We start from the raw sequence: 18,124 nt of genomic DNA on the forward strand, positions 1-18,124 counted from the left end.
CACTGGCGAACGGTCGACCCGGAAGCACGGTTCCTGACGGCGTTGTTCAACGCCTGCCTCCACCACCACCGAACGCCGGATTCCTGGAGGACGACGCGGACCGTCCTCATCTTCAAGAGGGGGGATCCGCAAGTCCCGTCAAACTGGCGGCCCATAGCCCTCGGCTGCACGGCAGCGAAGCTTTACGCTAAGTGCCTTGCAGCCCGGCTCCAGGCCTGGGTGATCGAACACGCCGTATTGTCGAAGTGCCAGAAGGGCTTCCTTCCGCACGACAGCGTGTTCGAACTTAACTACATCCTACAGCGCAGGCTCGACATTGCCCGATCGGGAGGCCCCGACCTGTGTGTGGCGCTGTTGGACTTCCACAACGCGTTCGGCTCAGTCCCGCTTCAGGCTTTGCTCGACGCCCTGCAAGGTGCTGGCGCCGGCTCCGTGTTTACGGAGTTGATCGGCGACCTTTACCGGGATAACAGCACCTGTATCCTGGCGGCCGAGGGAACCACCGAGCCGATCCCGGTCTTGGCAGGGCTACGTCAGGGTTGCCCACTGAGCGGAATCCTATTCAACTTAGTGATCGACCCGGTCGTGCGCGCAGTGCAGGGTGGTGGTTCCGACCACAAGATCCTTGCCTACGCGGACGACCTGACTCCCCTGGCCTCGACCCCGCGCCGACTCCAGCAGCGCATCGACCGGATCGAGACCCTCGCCGCGTCCCTGGGCTTGTCCCTGAACCCGTCCAAGTGCGCGTCCTTCCACATGGTCGGATCGACACCTGTGGGGATGCGCCAGACGGAGTTCCGAGTTTCGGGCGTCCCCATCTCGGTACTGCGCGACTTCGAGCCGCAGCGGTACCTGGGGCGTCCGATTGGCTTTCGGATCCCCTCCGGCTCCGGTTCCGTCGTCGAGACCGCCCTCGCCCAAGCCCGGGCGATCATGTCATCGATGTTGGCGCCGTGGCAGCGTCTGGATGCCCTCCGGACCTTCGTCTACCCGGCGCTCAACTTCCCGATGCGATGCGGCGTCTTGTCTACGACGGACTGGCGCCGACTGGACGACGCCATTCGGCCGCTGGTAAAGCGGACGCTTTACCTTCCCACCAACGCGGCGACAAACTACCTTTACGGATCCGCCCCTGGTGGTGCCGTCGGGATCCCGGTTGCGGTGGAGCTCAGCCAACTCTGCCGCATCGACTCGGCCTACAAGCTTTTGACGTCCCCCGACACCGAGCTGCGGCAGATGGCCTTGGAAGACGCCTACGCAACCGCCACTGCCCGGCTTGGTTGGGAGGTGACCCGCTTCGAGCTGGATTCGTACCTCGGGGGATCGCTTGAGGACGGGTTCCGGGTCCCGGCCAACCAGTTGCGGTCCGTATGGACGAATGCCCGTAAGGCGTCCCGCCACTACAACGTCGCCTGGACCCTGGATCCTGGCGGCGTTCGGCTCACCTGTGGCGACGCGACGATAACTCCGCAGCACCGCTGCCGCGTCATGCGGACGCTGCGTGAGATACTAGCCAGAGAACGGGACCGCGCCCTGCACAACCTCCCCAACCAGGGAAAGGTGCTGGCCTGCGTGGCGGCTGATCGCGCCAGCTCCCAATTCATGCGGACGGGCGCCTTCACCTCCTTTGCGGACTGGCGATTCGTGCATAGGGCCCGCCTCAACCTTCTGCCCCTCAACGGCGCTCGCATGTGGGGCGCACCGGACAGGGACCAGCGGTGCCGCGTCTGCGGGTACCTGAGGGAGACGCTGCCGCATGTGGTGTGCCACTGCATGCCTCGCAGTGCGCTCTACCGCGCCCGCCACGACGCCATCGTCAACCGCGTCCGGACCGCCGCCTCCCGCGAGTTCACGGTGGCCTTCGAAAACCAGGCTGTCGGAGACACGGGCCTGCGTCCGGATCTCGTCCTGATGCGTGGCGAAGAGGCTATCGTCATCGACGTCACGTGCCCGTTCGAGAATACGCCGGATGCCTTTGAGAACGCCCGTAACGCCAAGCTGGCCCACTACGAGCCGGTGGCAGCGTTTCTCCGGCGCCGGTATCAGCGGGTCACCGTCCACGCCGTCATCGTGGGTGCCCTCGGCGCATGGGACTCGGCGAACGATCGCGTACTACGTCGCATTTGTTCGCGCCCCTATTTGCGCCTGTTCAAGAAGCTTTGCGTGAGTGAGGTGATCGCTGCATCTCGCAAGATCTACCAAGAACACTTACGTGAAAGCCACTGACTGCCTCGCGTCCGCATGTGACTGTGCATGCAAAGCTGATATGGGTGTGCGTGTTTGCCCCTAAGCGGTCCTTGTCTTGCCACGCCATGTCTTTCATTGTTACGCGACGCGCGGCCCCTTTTCGCCTGCATTGTGCAACGTCAATGTCGTTGACCTCGTCCTGAGAACTCCTTGGCGCAAGTCATGTCTCAAAGTAGTACTCATTCACATATGGCCCCATGAAATATGAATAAAAGCTTATCTGTTCTTATCAGCCTAATATCTGATACGGATCCTATTAGATCCAAGATATTAAACTTATTTTTGCAATGCGGCGGAGTGCTTGAAGCTTGCTTCACCTCCGCCACGGGTTGGCCCGGTATTGCACTACCTCCGGGATCGGCCCACTCACCCCTGCGGGGGTGAGTTCGACAATAAATTCAATGACAGAAAGAGTGTTCGAATTTACCAAGGATATCTAGGTAAACGGCGTGGGTGCGGCGAGTGTCCGAGACGGTGGCGTCACGCCGCCCCGGCTGACGCGGTATTCGCGTGCGGGGAGTGCGCTAGCTGTGTTTACACTTACGGTTGCTGTGAGAAAATAAATGTTTCTGTGAAAATTTCATAATTGGAGGCCCCCCCCCTTTTTTTGGTCATGTTCACACGTACATACTCAAGTTTTTATTTTTTTTAAACATCCCTACTCATATTAATAAAACTATTGAGTAATTTATTATTACTGTTTCGGAGGAAAGCTAGAAGTGTGTATACGATGTGTATGTATGTGTGTAGAAGTGTGTATGTATGTGCCAAGCTAATTCCGCTTTTCCAATTCACCCGTTTCGGAACGAAAAATAAAACAGCCTCTAGAAATGGTTGTTGGTGTTTCTGTTTACAGTTGCAGTGACAAACGAAGGCATTTTTATTTCACATCTTCACGCGACGTCTTAACCTGAAGACGCGTGCTCTCGCCACGTCTATGCATCTACACTATTCCCCATCACAAATTAAAATCGCAAAGAACGCCACAGGACCCACCCCGCACACACCTGCTGTACGGTGGAGCGGCAAAGCCCCGATGTGCTTTTTCTATGTCCACTGACCTGGGTCCCAGCTTCTGCCAGCGGTGGCTGTAATTCGTTGCCACGCGGTCAACTACCTCGCTGGCGCCCTCAGCCATCACCTTGATGACGATATGATGATATGTGGGGTATGACGTCCCAAAACCACCATATGATTATGAGAGACGCCGTAATGGAGGGCTCCGGAAATTTCGACCACCTGGGGTTCTTTAACGTGCACCCTAATCTGACCACAGGGAAATGCAGCCGCCGCGGCCGGGTTTCGATCCCACAACCTGCGGGTCAGCAGCCGAGTACCTTACAGCCACTAGACCACCACGACGGACATCGCCTTGTTGATCACACACTACATTTCTGAACACCATCTCATACCAGCTCATCCACCGTTGGCTCTCGTCAATTACAACAAACATCCTCGCACGCTCACCTCAATGGAATTGCCAGTTGCTGGAAGTTCCAAGAAAATTGCGCACTAGACGTACGGACGCACCACGCACGTACCTGAAGCGCCGTGGAAACCAGGACACGTGAGATCACGCCCCGGGCGCGCTTTGCTGTGCTTTGCCTCTGTACCCACTCATCACTCCTCACAGCTTCACTAAGCCGAGTATGTAGAAGTCGAAGAAGCAGAACAACAAACCGGCCAATCCCTCACAGTGGGTGTGAGCCACAAGTGAAGGTCAACAAAAACAAGCAACCCCAGCGAGCGCTGGGACGAAGCTATCGTAATGGGGCGAAATAATCCACGAATATGGCTGCACGTTGACGCACGGTCGCATTTGTGCAACCACCCGTCTCCCGAAGACCGTCTGTCGCGAGTCTTCTCGCACCTTACCCAGCGGAATTCGACGAAAAGCGCAGGCGAGTACTTCTCCACTGATTTCCGCGACCACTTGACGACCGCCTTCTTGCCGCCTCATGTCCGTCTGGCACGATCGACGGAGCGCCGCACCAGCGCCTCGTACGCGCCACTATAGCACTCCTACCCCTCGGAATCAGCAAAACTTGGACAAGCGTTTTCGACCACGACAGGCAGAGCCTGCCGGCCCGTTGAACGCTTGAACGACATAGCAGCGGCATGTCGCACACTCACGTTCCGTCACCCTCTGCCACATGACCCTTCATTCACCGGCTTCACAACGCACGCGGTAGACGTTTCGCACGCATTCCCGGGTCTGCCTTTTACGGCAGGACCTTCGTCGACCTCGGTGCGGTGTTCCGCCACGTCGGAACTTGCAAGGCATACGTTGAGCGCGCTGAAGCAGCCAAAGGCAACACCTTTTTGCCGATGATTGTGGGCGTCGTTGCAGAGGCGTTGCTTGGGCAGCCAGCGTAGAAGCCATGTTGGATGGGTGACGTAGTCACATTTTGCACAGTCATTTTTTTTTCTTTTTTCCTTCCAGGCTTTGGTGCTCGAGTTGGACATGTACACTATGCATCACTTTTTAAAACAAGTGCTGTAGCATCCCTCGCGACATGCCTGATAATGTTCGCCGGCAAGCATTTGGTGTGACGTCATGGTTACATTCGAGAGTACGCATGCAAGCAAGCACGCGTGGCTTTGACCTCTGGGAAAAAGAAGGTTTCAGTTTTAACATGTTTGTAAGCGAAACAAGAAACTTCAAGCGGACTAGGGATAAAAGCAATGCCGTGAAGCCAGCGCCACCACTGTCGGTGCACAATGCTGGTTGTGCATGGGTGGACGTCGGAATTGCTTTGCTACTGTTTGCCTGGCTTTTGGCCAGGACTAAGTACGAGGTGTGAAAGAATGGATTTTAATTAAGTGCTAATGAATTGCATCGCTTCCCGGCCTTTTGGCTAAGATCAAAGGTCGAGGTAGCTGTTTCTTCGCACGAGTCGCAAGTCGGACCCGGGGTCACGTCAAGCCGACGGCGAACCCCGGACCCCCCCTGCAAGGAGTCATCTAGCCGCCCGGAGCGCTGCCGTTCCAGCCTGCAGCCCCCGGCCTCCGGTCCCGGGCCCTCCTGCTCGGCGACCACCGCCCTATGCCTGGCAACGCACGGACCCGGATCCCGCCTGCTGGCCCGGCCCCCTCCGTTCCGTTGCCTACCGCCTTACTACCGGACCTTGGACCCAGCGCCTGCTGAGCCCGTCTACTAGTTCGCAGTACTCCTGCGTTCCCACGAGTCACGCGTCCTTGCGCGCCCACAAGTGCCCATCATGGCTGCTCAAACAAACCTCCCGGTGAGGGAGAATTGTTTTTTCTTTAATGTGCCTGACGGCGATTTTTGTATCGGTGATCTAATTGATGCTGTTGAGCGTACTGCGGGGGAAGATAGTGTGCATGTCCTCCAGCATATGGGAGGGGTGAGATTTCTTGTGTGCACGCGCACTGCTGCTCAAGCCACCAAATTAATGGTAGAGGAAGGTTTCATTGTTCGTCATGAAAAGTAGCAGTGGAGGCAGTGGGGCCCCTGATTACGTTTGTCAATGTGTTCCGCTACCCTGCCTATCTACCCGATGACCCCTTGGTTAATACGCTAGCCCAGTATGGGAAGGTGAAGAGAGTGGCGTTCGCGACGGTCGCAAACCGGCAAAACAAACTCAATGGCGTGCGTGTTGTACGCATCGAAATGGTAAAGCCAGTGCCAAACTTTGCGACTGTCGCGGGGCACCGCGTAATGTTTGAGTACAGGGGCATGCGGCGTGTTTGCGCGAGATGTAGCGAGACGGGACACATGGCCTCTGCGTGCCAAACCCCATTTTGTAAGCGCTGTGGCACTTTTGGCCACGAGACAGAGGGGTGCGAAGCCGAATGCCAGAGATGCGGCGGCCACCACGGGACCAAGGAGTGCTTTAGGAGGCGCTCATACGCGTCAGCCGCCCGGGGACTCTCCGCGGTCTCGGACCTCGCGTCACACCCGACTCGGGGCAGTGGCCCGTCATCCCCCATGCCCGGAGAAATGAAGTCGCGATTACAAGTGTTGTCACCTAAGCCTAAGCCCAGCACGGCGGCAAGGGAGTCCCTCCCCAGCGACCGTGACACTGAGACCGACCCGCCCACTGGGAGTAGCAGCACAGCGACCTCCTCCACCAATGAGGGAGAGCAAACTGGGAGGACAGAAGACGTCTCCACCGCGTCTTCGGGAACAGAGTCGAGTGACTCCGCCACAGATTTGGTGCTTTCGCCTGCCCCCCCCCCCCCCGACGGCGCGGGACCAGAGCCAACCTACGACGCCCGAGCAGACAGAGGCGGAACTTTCTACTGAGACAGGAGAGGACTCCTCCTCCTCTCGCTCAACTCCCGCCAACGTGCTCGCCCCGGTAACCACCCAAGACTTGGAGGACGGAACCCAAGTCCCTGCCCGGGGAGAAGCGCCCATTGTGAGCCGGGGCTTCCACCTCCTTCCCGACGAGCGTGACACCAGCTACTCCAACGCACTTTCCTCCGCGCTGACAGCGCCACGCCGGGAGAGAGATGCGACAGCAAGCCAGCCCACGGGCCACGAGCAACGCGCGCGCTCACGTTCACGCCGACGGCACGGCGAAGATAAGAAGGAGGTTGTGCGAGAGAGAACGGCCAGCAAGGAGCTAAAGCAGCGCCGACCGGGGGCTGAAGGACGGAGCAGCGACAGCGACGCCCCGCCCCATGCAAAAACAAAGAAACTCGACTCGAGCAGCAGGGGCAACGCGGCTTCGGCCCCCTAAGCCACCGCTTTCAAGTTCTGAGTACGCGCTGCGCCGCGCCGCACCCTCGCCAGCCGTCTGGCCCTCCCCCACCTCCCCTCTCGGCGCGCCTCTCCTCCTCCTCTTGGCTCTTGTCGATAATGCCCCCCCCCTCTCCAGAGCAGCTTCTGGCGCTCGCTCCCTCGCCCACTCAGTTGCTGTAGCATTCGCGCCCTGCCGCGATAACCGATGCCCCCCCTCCGCATAGCCACGTGGAATGTGCGCGGCTTTCAGGACCGCGTCAAGCAGAGCATGGTGATTACGTACGCGAAATCCCAGGGCATCGACCTGCTGTTTATTCAAGAAGCGAATTTTCGGACCCCGCTTGACGTCACCCGATTCCGCCGCACTTGCCAGGTGGAGGGGTTATTTTCTTTAACGAATGCAAAGGCGTGTGGCGTCGGCGTCGTTTTCGTTTCGGACCGTTGTCGGGAAAAGGCGCATTGCACCTTCGGAGCTGACGGACGCATCCTCCTTCTTGACATTTTCATCGATGGACGGAAGCTCCGCGTTGTCAACCTCTATGCACCCGTGACGCGCAATGATACAAACCGCTTCTTCCGGGAATTGCACGAATACCTGCTCGAACCCCTTCCCCACGTAGTCCTCGGTGACTTCAACTGCGTCATCGACACTACGAGGGACATCAGGGGCCCGGGGCGCGGTGGTTCAGCTTACCACGCTAGGGAGTTATTAAAGATCCTCCGCCACCTCAAGCTGTCGGACGCCTGGGTTCACCTTCACGGGGACGCCTTCGTGCCGACGAGGACCTCGAGAGTCACGGGTAGCCGGCTGGACCGTATTTACCTTCCCGACGCATTGCTCCCTTCGCTTGCCTCGTGCGAGGTAATTGCTTTACCGGCCAGCCTGGAGAAATTGTCGGACCACGCCCCGGTGGTTATAACGGTGAGGGCGCAGCCGGGACCTCGACGGCGGGACACCGCTTGGCGCCTCGACCCGGCGATCCTAGAAGATAACGAAAGCATCACCAGCTTGAAGGCCCGTCTGGAGGCGTCAATCTTAGCTTCCCCCTGCGAGTCCCCGGAGGCATGGGACGACCTGAAGTCGACGTGGAGGGACCTCCTGCAGCAGGAAGGTAGCGCAAGGAAAAAACGCAACACAGCCCGCTTGAACGAAATTCTACGAAGAATGCGCATCGTTCAAAGCGCCGACGCCCTTACTGCTTGCACCCGTGACTACCTTCACTCGCTTCAGGTCCAGCACGACCGAATTCTCAGAACGTCCGCCCGGGAAGCCCGTACAGCACGCGCCGTCTCGGGAGACCTACCGGAGGTTGACCTACGCGAGATCAACGGGAATGGGTCCGTGCGCATCACGGAAGCTCTCCGCCCTGATGGCACAACTACGTCAGACCCAGCTGAAATAGAGGCCGCGTTTTTCGACCACTTCAGGCTAGCTTTCAGCGAACCTGACCCGGCGGAATCGCACCCAGACCCGGCCCTTATTAGAGACGTATGCCGGAACCTGCAACGTTTGGAGGCTGACGAGTGTGTGACCCTGTGCGCCCCGGCCTCGCTCAACGAAGTCCGCCAGGCAATCGCGTCGATGCCCCCAAACGCAGCACCGGGCACAGACGGCCTGACTACGGGGTCCTACATGACTTTTTTTGACGTCCTGGGCGTCCTCTTCTCAACGTCGTCAACATGGTAATTGGGAAGCGTGCCAAGCCAGCCTCCTTCGGTGCGGGGCGCATCGTCCTGATCCTGAAAGACGGCGCGCCCTCAAACGACCCGTCATCATGGCGCCCGATCACTCTGCTAAACGTGGACTACAAGATCGTGGCGTCCATCTTGAACTCAAGGCTGAAGATCTTCCTGCCTGACATGATCGCCTCGCACCAGTCCTGCGCCGTCCCAGGGCGCTCAATGTACGCCAATCTCACCCTGACAAGAGATGTATTTGAGTAAGCCTCCTGCAAACGCATCGCGGGGGCCTTCCTGTCCCTCGATCAGGCGAAGGCTTTTGACAGGGTGAGACACTCGTACCTGCTGGAAGTGCTACGCGAGTTTGGTCTCCCGCCGGACTTTGTCGCGGTCATAGCGCTGATATACACGGATCTGCAGTGCTGCGTAGTGGTTAACGGCACCACGACGACCCCCTTTGCTTACACTAGAGGGATTAGGCAAGGATGCCCCCTAGGTCCAACCCTATTCGTCTGCTCAATCGAGCCACTGATCACCTCGGTCGCCTGTGACGGCCTCATTAAGGGCCTGCCTCTAACAGGCCAGGGGGAGCTTAAAGTCCTTGCCTTCGCAGACGATATCTCTCTCTTTCTGAGAGACGCACGCAGCCTCGCGCGATTCCACCAGGTGTTTAGCGCCTACGCCGCGGCATCTGGAGCAGCACTGAACGAAGCGAAGAGCAAGGCTTTGCTCTTCGGCCCTTTTCCTGCCGAGGTCGTCGAGCCGATTGAGGCAGTATCGACGGTGAAGGTGCTGGGGCTCTTATTCACCTGCGAGGGAGTGGCGGCATCCACGTGGTCGAGAGTACTGAGCAGGGCACAGCTCCTCATAGAGCGAGCCAAACTCCACGAGCTCACCTTGCGAGATAAGGCCATTGCGGTTAAGACGAGCGTGTGCGCCCTCGCCTCCCACGTTTCCCGTATCGCCGTCATGCCCTCAAGGATCGCCAGCGCCCTTAACAAGGGCATCACCGCGTTCATGTGGGAAGGCAAGCCCCCACCCGTCAGGCGTCACCTTCTGCAGCTCTCTCCAAGCGATGGTGGTCTCGGGCTTCCCCACGCACAGACCACGGGCAAAATCCTGGCTCTTAAGACTGCCCGAACCCTGGCGAAGGCAAGTGCGTATGCCGGCAGGAACCTGCTCCTCTATTGGGCAAGCGTGCGTAACAGCTGGCTGGACGCAGGCAGTTACCGCGGTCCGTTCGCTGAGTCTCCCTCCCCCTTCTACTGGGCGGCAGCGGCGACAATGCGTATGCTTACCCGCGAAGCCCCAGGCTGTGAGATAGACTCAGACCCGCCTGCCAGACTGATCGAGACCCTCACCGCCAACCAGCTCCACGATGAAGACAGGCGCCGCGCGAATCGAGCGAAACGGGAAATTGACGCACTCGGCCGCTATGCCCCCCGTGGAGTGCAAGATTTCATCTGGAAACGGGCATGGGACGTCCTCCCCACACGGCAGAGGCTACACCGCCTCGGCATCGTCCCCGACGCCCGTTGCCCGAACTGCCAGCAACCAGAGACCCTTAACCACGCTCTGCTCGACTGCGTGGCCGCGCGGCCCGTGTGGCGCATGACCACGCGCTCCTTCGGCATTCGCCCCCCTCCTTATCACAGGCGCAATAAAGGCCGCTTCGCGAAACTCGTCTTCGCCATCACCCTTTTCGTGATCTGGCAACGGCGATCACTGGCCGAAGCGAAGAAGACGCCTGTGAGGGCGGCGTATCCCGCCATGAGTAAAATCAGGAGGCGGCTGTGGGCGCACCTCTCCGAGGAACTTGAAGCCAGCGGCGAAGAAACGTTCCTCCGCCGTTGGCACACAAGGTTTTTTTTCCTGAGGGACGGCAAACTGGTCGCCCCAATAATTGCTTACTAACGGGCCCCTCCCTGCCTCTTTAGTGTTTTTGCGCCGCAACTCGCCCCTCCCCCCCCCCTTTTTTTTCTGCGTCCCGGCATTATGAAGCCGCTTCTCGCACCCGTTGTTTAGCGCCTACAGGCACAACTTTCGCGGCGCGTAGGGGCGCCGCAGAGGCGCATCACACGTAGCTCCGGGCGTGTCACAATGTTACGCGATACGCAGTGCCTAACGGCATGTTCTTAACCGCGGGCTTACCCAATGCGACCGCGCGGTCAAATTTGTCTTGTACATATTTGTATATAGTTGTTTGTATATATATAGCAATGTATATTCTAAGTTCCTATGTATTGTACGTATGTATATAGCTGCTCATATCCGTCTTTGTTTCTTAATTTCAAATTGTTACCAAAAGCAATTGAGCACTCCCTTGTTTTGATGACGTCCTTCAGTGATGTACGTTTCTTTCTTTTGTGATCATAACCCCGTTCATTTATGTTCCCCTTACGTCACCCCTGTAACCAGCCCAATTGTCGGCTGAGTATTGTGTTGAACGCCAGCATCAGTGTTTTCTTGATTTGTCAAGAGATCAATAAAATTCTCCTTGTGTAGTATCTGTTCTTATCAGCTTAATATCTGATACGGATCCTATTTGGATCCAAGATATTAAACTTATTATTGCAATGCGGCGGAGTGCTTGAAGCTTGCTTCACCTCCGCCACGGGTTGACCCGGTATTGCACTACCTCCGGGATCGGCCCACTCACCCCTGCGGGGGTGAGTTCGACAATAAATTCAATGACAGAAAGAGTGTTCGAATTTACCAAGGATATCTAGGTAAACGGCGTGGGTGCGGCGAGTGTCCGAGACGGTGGCGTCACGCCGCCCCGGCTGACGCGGTATTCGCGTGCGGAGAGTGCGCTAGCTGTGTTTACACTTACGATTGCTGTGGGAAAATAAATGTTTCTGTGGAAATTTCATAATTGGAGGCCCCCCCCCTTTTTTTGGTTATGTTCACACGTACATACTCAAGTTTTTATTTTTTTTAAACATCCCTACTCATATTAATAAAACTATTGAGTAATTTATTATTTCTGTTTCGGAGGAAAGCTAGAAGTGTGTATACGATGTGTATGTATGTGTGTAGAAGTGTGTATGTATGTGCCAAGCTAATTCCGCTTTTCCAATTCACCCGTTTCGGAACGAAAAATAAAACAGCCTCTAGAAATGGTTGTTGGTGTTTCTGTTTACAGTTGCAGTGACAAACGAAGGCATTTTTATTTCACATCTTCACGCGACGTCTTAACCTGAAGACGCGTGCTCTCGCCACGTCTATGCATCTACACTATTCCCCATCACAAATTAAAATCGCAAAGAACGCCACAGGACCCACCCCGCACACACCTGCTGTACGGTGGAGCGGCAAAGCCCCGATGTGCTTTTTCTATGTCCACTGACCTGGGTCCCAGCTTCTGCCAGCGGTGGCTGTAATTCGTTGCCACGCGGTCAGCTACCTCGCTGGCGCCCTCAGCCATCACCTTGATGACGATATGATGATATGTGGGGTATGACGTCCCAAAACCACCATATGATTATGAGAGACGCCGTAATGGAGGGCTCCGGAAATTTCGACCACCTGGGGTTCTTTAACGTGCACCCTAATCTGACCACAGGGAAATGCAGCCGCCGCGGCCGGGTTTCGATCCCACAACCTGCGGGTCAGCAGCCGAGTACCTTACAGCCACTAGACCACCACGACGGACATCGCCTTTTTGATCACACACTACATTTCTGAACACCATCTCATACCAGCTCATCCACCGTTGGCTCTCGTTAATTACAACAAACATCCTCGCACGCTCACCTCAATGGAATTGCCAGTTGCTGGAAGTTCCAAGAAAATTGCGCACTAGACGTACGGACGCACCACGCACGTACCTGAAGCGCCATGGAAACCAGGACACGTGAGATCACGCCCCGGGCGCGCTTTGCTGTGCTTTGCCTCTGTACCCACTCATCACTCCTCACAGCTTCACTAAGCCGAGTATGTAGAAGTCGAAGAAGCAGTACAACAAACCGGCCAATCCCTCACAGTGGGTGTGAGCCACAAGTGAAGGTCAACAAAAACAAGCAACACCAGCGAGCGCTGTGACGAAGCTATCGTAATGGGGCGAAATAATCCACGAATATGGCTGCACGTTGACGCACGGTCGCATTTGTGCAACCACCCGTCTCCCGAAGACCGTCTGTCGCGAGTCTTCTCGCACCTTACCCAGCGGAATTCGACGAAAAGCGCAGGCGAGTACTTCTCCACTGATTTCCGCGACCACTTGACAACCGCCTTCTTGCCGCCTCATGTCCGTCTGGCACGATCGACGGAGCGCCGCACCAGCGCCTCGTACACGCCACTATAGCACTCCTACCCCTCGGAATCAGCAAAACTTAGACAAGCGTTTTCGACCACGACAGGCAGAGCCTGCCGGCCCGCTGAACGCTTGAACGACATCGCAGCGGCATGTCGCACACTCACGTTCCGTCACCCTCTGCCACATGACCCTTGATTCACCGGCTTCACAACGCACGCGGTAGACGTTTCGCACGCATTCCCGGGTCTGCCTTTTACGGCAGGACCTTCGTCGACCTCGGTGCGGTGTTCCGCCACGGCGGAACTTGCAAGGCATACGTTGAGCGCGCTGAAGCAGCCAAAGGCAACACCTTTTTGCCGATGATTGTGGGCGTCATTGCAGAGGCGTTGCTTGGGCAGCCAGCGTAGAAGCCATGTTGGATGGGTGACGTAGTCACATTTTGCACAGTCATTTTTTTTTCTTTTTTCCTTCCAGGCTTTGGTGCTCGAGTTGGACATGTACACTATGCATCAGTTTTTAAAACAAGTGCTGTAGCATCCCTCGCGACATGCCTGATAATGTTCGCCGGCAAGCATTTGGTGTGACGTCATGGTTACATTCGAGAGTACGCATGCAAGCAAGCACGCGTGGCTTTGACCTCTGGGAAAAAGAAGGTTTCAGTTTTAACATGTTTGTAAGCGAAACAAGAAACTTCAAGCGGACTAGGGATAAAAGCAATGCCGTGAAGCCAGCGCCGCCGCTGTCGGTGCACAATGCTGGTTGTGCATGGGTGGACGTCGGAATTGCTTTGCTACTGTTTGCCTGGCTTTTGGCCAGGACTAAGTACGAGGTGTGAAAGAAAGGATTTCAATTAAGTGCTAATGAATTGCATCGCTTCTCGGCCTTTTGGCTAGACCAATTGTCGAGCTAGCCGTTTCTTTGCGCCTCGCGCGAGACCCAGGGTCACGTCCCGCTGACGTCGACCCCGGGGTTCAAGTCGCTAAAAGTTAGCTTACTCGGCATCGCCGTCCTGCACGTGCGACCGCCGCCCCGAGCCTCGGACCTCCCTGTCCGGCGCCCACCCATCCCATGCCTGGTGAAGCAAGGCCCCCGGTCTACGCCTGCCTTCCCGGAGTCCTCCTGCTACCCACCCGGCGCCTCCTGTATCCGTGCGGCACCCGCCTCGGCTGAGCCGCAGTCCTACCAGTGTGCAGCTAGCCTGCACGATACCAGTTTCAACTAGCCACGCCTTCCTGGCAGCCAGCGGCAACGCGCACCAGAATGGCGTCAACGTCTTACCTCCCGGTGAGGGAGAATTGCTTCATGTTCACGGCGCCTGATGGCGATGTTTCGATAGATGATCTAATCGACGCCATAGAACTAGTGTCTGGGAATGATAGTGTGTTTGTTTTACAGCACATGGGCGGGGCTAGGTTCCTCGTCTGCACGCGTAACGTTAGTCAGGCGACAAGGTTAATGGTGGCGGAAGGCTTCCGGGTTAACGGCGAAAACGTACCGGTTGAGGCCGTAGGGCCGCCGGTTACGTACGTAAATGCCTACCGGTACCCCGCCTACTTGTCCGACGAGGTACTTAGCAACGCCCTTGCTCAGTACGGCAAAGTGAGGGGCATATCGTTCGCCACTGTGGCCACACGCCAAAACAAGCTCAACGGCGTACGGGTCATAAAGATCGAAATGAGCAAACCGGTGCCAAACTTCGCGACCATCGCAGGGCACCGCGTAATGTTCGAGTATCGCGGTATGAGGCGAGTTTGCGCACGATGTGGCGAAGTGGGCCACATGGCGACGGCATGCTCCGCTCCCTTTTGCAAAAGATGCGGAACGTTCGGGCATGACACCGAGGGCTGTACTAGTGAATGTAAGCGTTGTGGGGGTCACCATGGGACAAGGGAATGTTTTCGAAGGCGATCATACGCGTCGGCTGCCCGCGGGTTCCCCCCTGCTCCGGATCACGCGTCTAACCCCGCCCAACCTAGCGGCTCTTTATCGCCTCGGTTAGACAAGGCAGCCTCACGCCTCCAGGTGCTTACGCCCAAGATCACGCCCCGCGCGACAGTGAGAGAAGCAGGCGACCACCCCACGAGCATCGACCCGCCTACAGGCAGCAGCGAGGCCGATTCACTCGCCAGCGAGAGAGAGGGGCGGGAGACGAGTGAGGAGGTTACTACTGCCTCGTCTGAAACGGAGCCCAGTCCCTCTGATACAGCTTCGGCGCAGTCCTCCTCCGCTTCACCGCGGGCACTCCCATCGGACCAGGACGACTGCGAATCTTTGCCATCAGCACAGAGGGCGCCGGCTGACGCCACCGAACGGGGAAGCGCTCTCCCCTCTGTGCCGTTAACGCCGGCCAACGTGCTCGCACTGGTGACATCGGAGGACCTGGAAGCGCGTACCCATGACTCCACCCGAGACGAACTGCCCATAACGAGCAAGGGGTACTACGTGCTGCCCGAGGACGGCGAGCGCAACAACACCGCCTCGACTTGTCCCTCCCCTGCTCAATCCACACGGCTAAGCCGGAAATCTGACGCAAAGGCGGGCCAGCCGCATCCTGGCCTCGAGCAGCGGTCACGCTCACGCTCGCGCTCGCGAAGACGCCCCGGCGATGACAGGCGGGCGGCTGACGAGAGGACCGCTAGCAAGGACGCCCGGCAGCGCAGATCGGAGCTGGTTAGCCAAAGCAGTGATAGCGATGTCCCGCCACACCCGAAGTCCCAGAAGCTTGAGCAAGCGGGAGGGGGCAACGGGAGCCGCCGCCCAAGTCCTGAGAAGGCTACCAGAAGAAAGTAGCGGAGCGCCTGCTCTGACGGCATCGTCGCCTTCCACTCTCCCGCCTCCCCCCGCACTCCGCTCTCCAGCCTCCCCTCGTCCTCTGCTGTCCCGCTCTTACCTGGCTGGGCCCTTTCCCCTCCAGTGCAGCACCCTCCTCGCTCCCCTTCGCCCGCGCTCCGCTGATGCCGAACTCGCCTGGTTATCTCGCCCTTCACCCTTCCTCCTCCCCCCAAGCGAGACACCGCGCTTCAACTGACGGATGATGGCCACGCTGCGGTTCGCCACATTAAACATTCGCGGCTTTCGCGACAGGAATAAACAGACCGCTGTAGTGACGTTCGCCCGAACTAAGGGCATCGACCTCCTCTTTCTGCAGGAGACCAACTTCCGCTCCCCGCTTGATGTTACCTTATTCAGGCGCAACTGCCAAGTTGACGGCTTTTTTTCTTTAACATCCGCGAGGGCTTGCGGTGTTGGTGTCGTGTTCGTCACGGACAGGTTCCGGCGAAAGTCGCATTGTATTTTCGGAGCGAACGGGCGCACGCTTGTGCTCGACGTCTTCGTCGACGGGTCCAGGGTGCGTTTTGTTAACGTTTATGCGCCGGTGACCAGATCGCACACAAACAACTACTTTAAGGAGCTGCACGGCTACCTGCTGGAGCCCGTCCCTTATGTCGTTCTCGGAGACTTTAACTGTGTCGTGGACTCCACAAGAGACATCCGGGGCCCGGGTCAAGGGGACTCGACCTACCACGCCAAAGAGCTGGTGAAGATCCTCCGGCACCTGCGGCTCACGGACGCATGGGTACACGCACACGGCAACGAGTTCGTCCCCACTCGAACCTCGCGGACCACGGCCAGCAGACTCGACCGAGCCTACGTCCCCGAACGCCTTGTCCAATCCATCATGGCGTGCGAAGTCCTCGCCCTCCCCGAAGGGCTCTCGGACAGAACGGATCACCTCCCGTTGGTAACAACGGTGAGGGGGACACCTGGCCATAACCAGAGAAATGAAGCCTGGCGCCTCGATCCGGCACTCATCCAAGATCGTACGAGTGCTCCTAGAATATCCGCGTATTTGGAAGAGACGATTGAGGCTACCCCCTGCACTAGCCCGGCTGTATGGGACGACTTGAAAGCGAGATGGAGAACATTCCTGCAAGAAGAAGGCAGCGTGAGGAAGAAGCGCATCACAAGACAAATGAACGAGATACTCCGCCGCATGCGGATAGTACAGAGCGCGGACAACCTCACGGCATGCACGCGCGACTACCTCCACTCGCTGCGAGTTCAGCACGATCGTCTCTTCCGGGAATACGTGTGCAACCCACGCGAACAAGGGACCCCTGTGGGGGAACCAGCGGGACCAGCTTTAACTGAAGCACGAGGAAACGGATCCCTGCGAATCGTAGAGGTGCAACGTCCCGATGGCAGCCTCACCTCGGACCCCGCCGAGATCGAAACGGTGTTTCGAGAATACTTTGAGACCGTCTTCCGCGAGCCGGACTCGTGCGACCCTTCTCCAGAGGCAACTCTCATGGACAGACTGTGTTCGCACCTGCCTCGACTTGCCGAGGACGAGTGCACAGTCTTGTGCGGCGCAGCAACGGAGGAGGAACTCCGCACAGCCATCCGAGCCATGCCGCCGAATTCGGCTCCGGGTACTGATGGCCTCACGGCCAGTTTCTACGTGACCTTTTTCGATGTCCTGTGTGCCCCGCTCCTGGCCATGGTAAACGCGGTCCTTCAGCAGCACATAAAACCTGACTCCTTTAGCACAGGGCGCATCGCCCTTATCCTCAAGGACGGTGCACCTTCAAGCGAACTGTCATCATGGCGCCCGATCTCCCTACTCAACGTAGACTACAAGATCGTGGCGTCCATACTCAACACCAGACTGAGGACTTTCTTGCCAGATCTGATTGCCCCCCACCAGGCCTGCGCCGTGCCAGGTCGATCTATGTTTGCAAATCTTACGGCCACCAGAGACGTCTTCGAATACGCGGCCCTGAAGAGAGTCACGGGCGCCTTCCTGTCCCTCGACCAAGCCAAGGCGTTTGACAGGGTTAGGCACACGTACCTCTTTGAAGTGCTTCGCCGATTCGGGCTCCCGCAGGAGTTTGTGGCTGCCATCGAGCTCCTGTACTCTGACCTGCGCAGTTGCGTCGCGGTGAACGGCAGGACGACGGCTTTTTTTCGGTACACGAGAGGCATCAGGCAAGGGTGCCCCTTGGGCCCAACGTTGTTCGCGCTCTCGATCGAGCCCCTACTGACAACCTTGGCCAGCGACGAGTGCATCCGAGGCCTGCCAATGACCGGTACCGAAGAGATCAGAGTCTTGGCGTTTGCCGATGACATATCCCTCTTCCTCAAGGACGCGCGAAGCCTTGACCGCTTTCGCAGCGTATTCAAGCTGTACGCCAAGACGTCAGGAGCCGAGCTAAATGAGAGGAAAA

At 57.7% G+C, this 18,124-nt stretch overlaps 1 non-coding gene and 1 pseudogene across 1 annotated transcript; both read left to right on the forward strand.

Annotated features, from left to right (window-relative positions):
• Positions 1 to 2,424: 2,424 nt before the first annotated feature.
• LOC142766468 (U2 spliceosomal RNA) lies at positions 2,425 to 2,618 on the forward strand. The gene has a single exon (XR_012884535.1). It is a non-coding gene; the product is annotated as a U2 spliceosomal RNA (small nuclear RNA).
• An 8,501-nt stretch (positions 2,619 to 11,119) lies between these two features.
• On the forward strand, positions 11,120 to 11,298 carry LOC142766136 (U2 spliceosomal RNA; annotated as a pseudogene).
• The last annotated feature ends 6,826 nt before the right edge of the window (positions 11,299 to 18,124 follow it).

This window comes from Rhipicephalus microplus, chromosome 6 (assembly GCF_043290135.1).
Source record: "Rhipicephalus microplus isolate Deutch F79 chromosome 6, USDA_Rmic, whole genome shotgun sequence".
NCBI classification, from domain to species: Eukaryota; Metazoa; Arthropoda; class Arachnida; order Ixodida; family Ixodidae; genus Rhipicephalus; species Rhipicephalus microplus.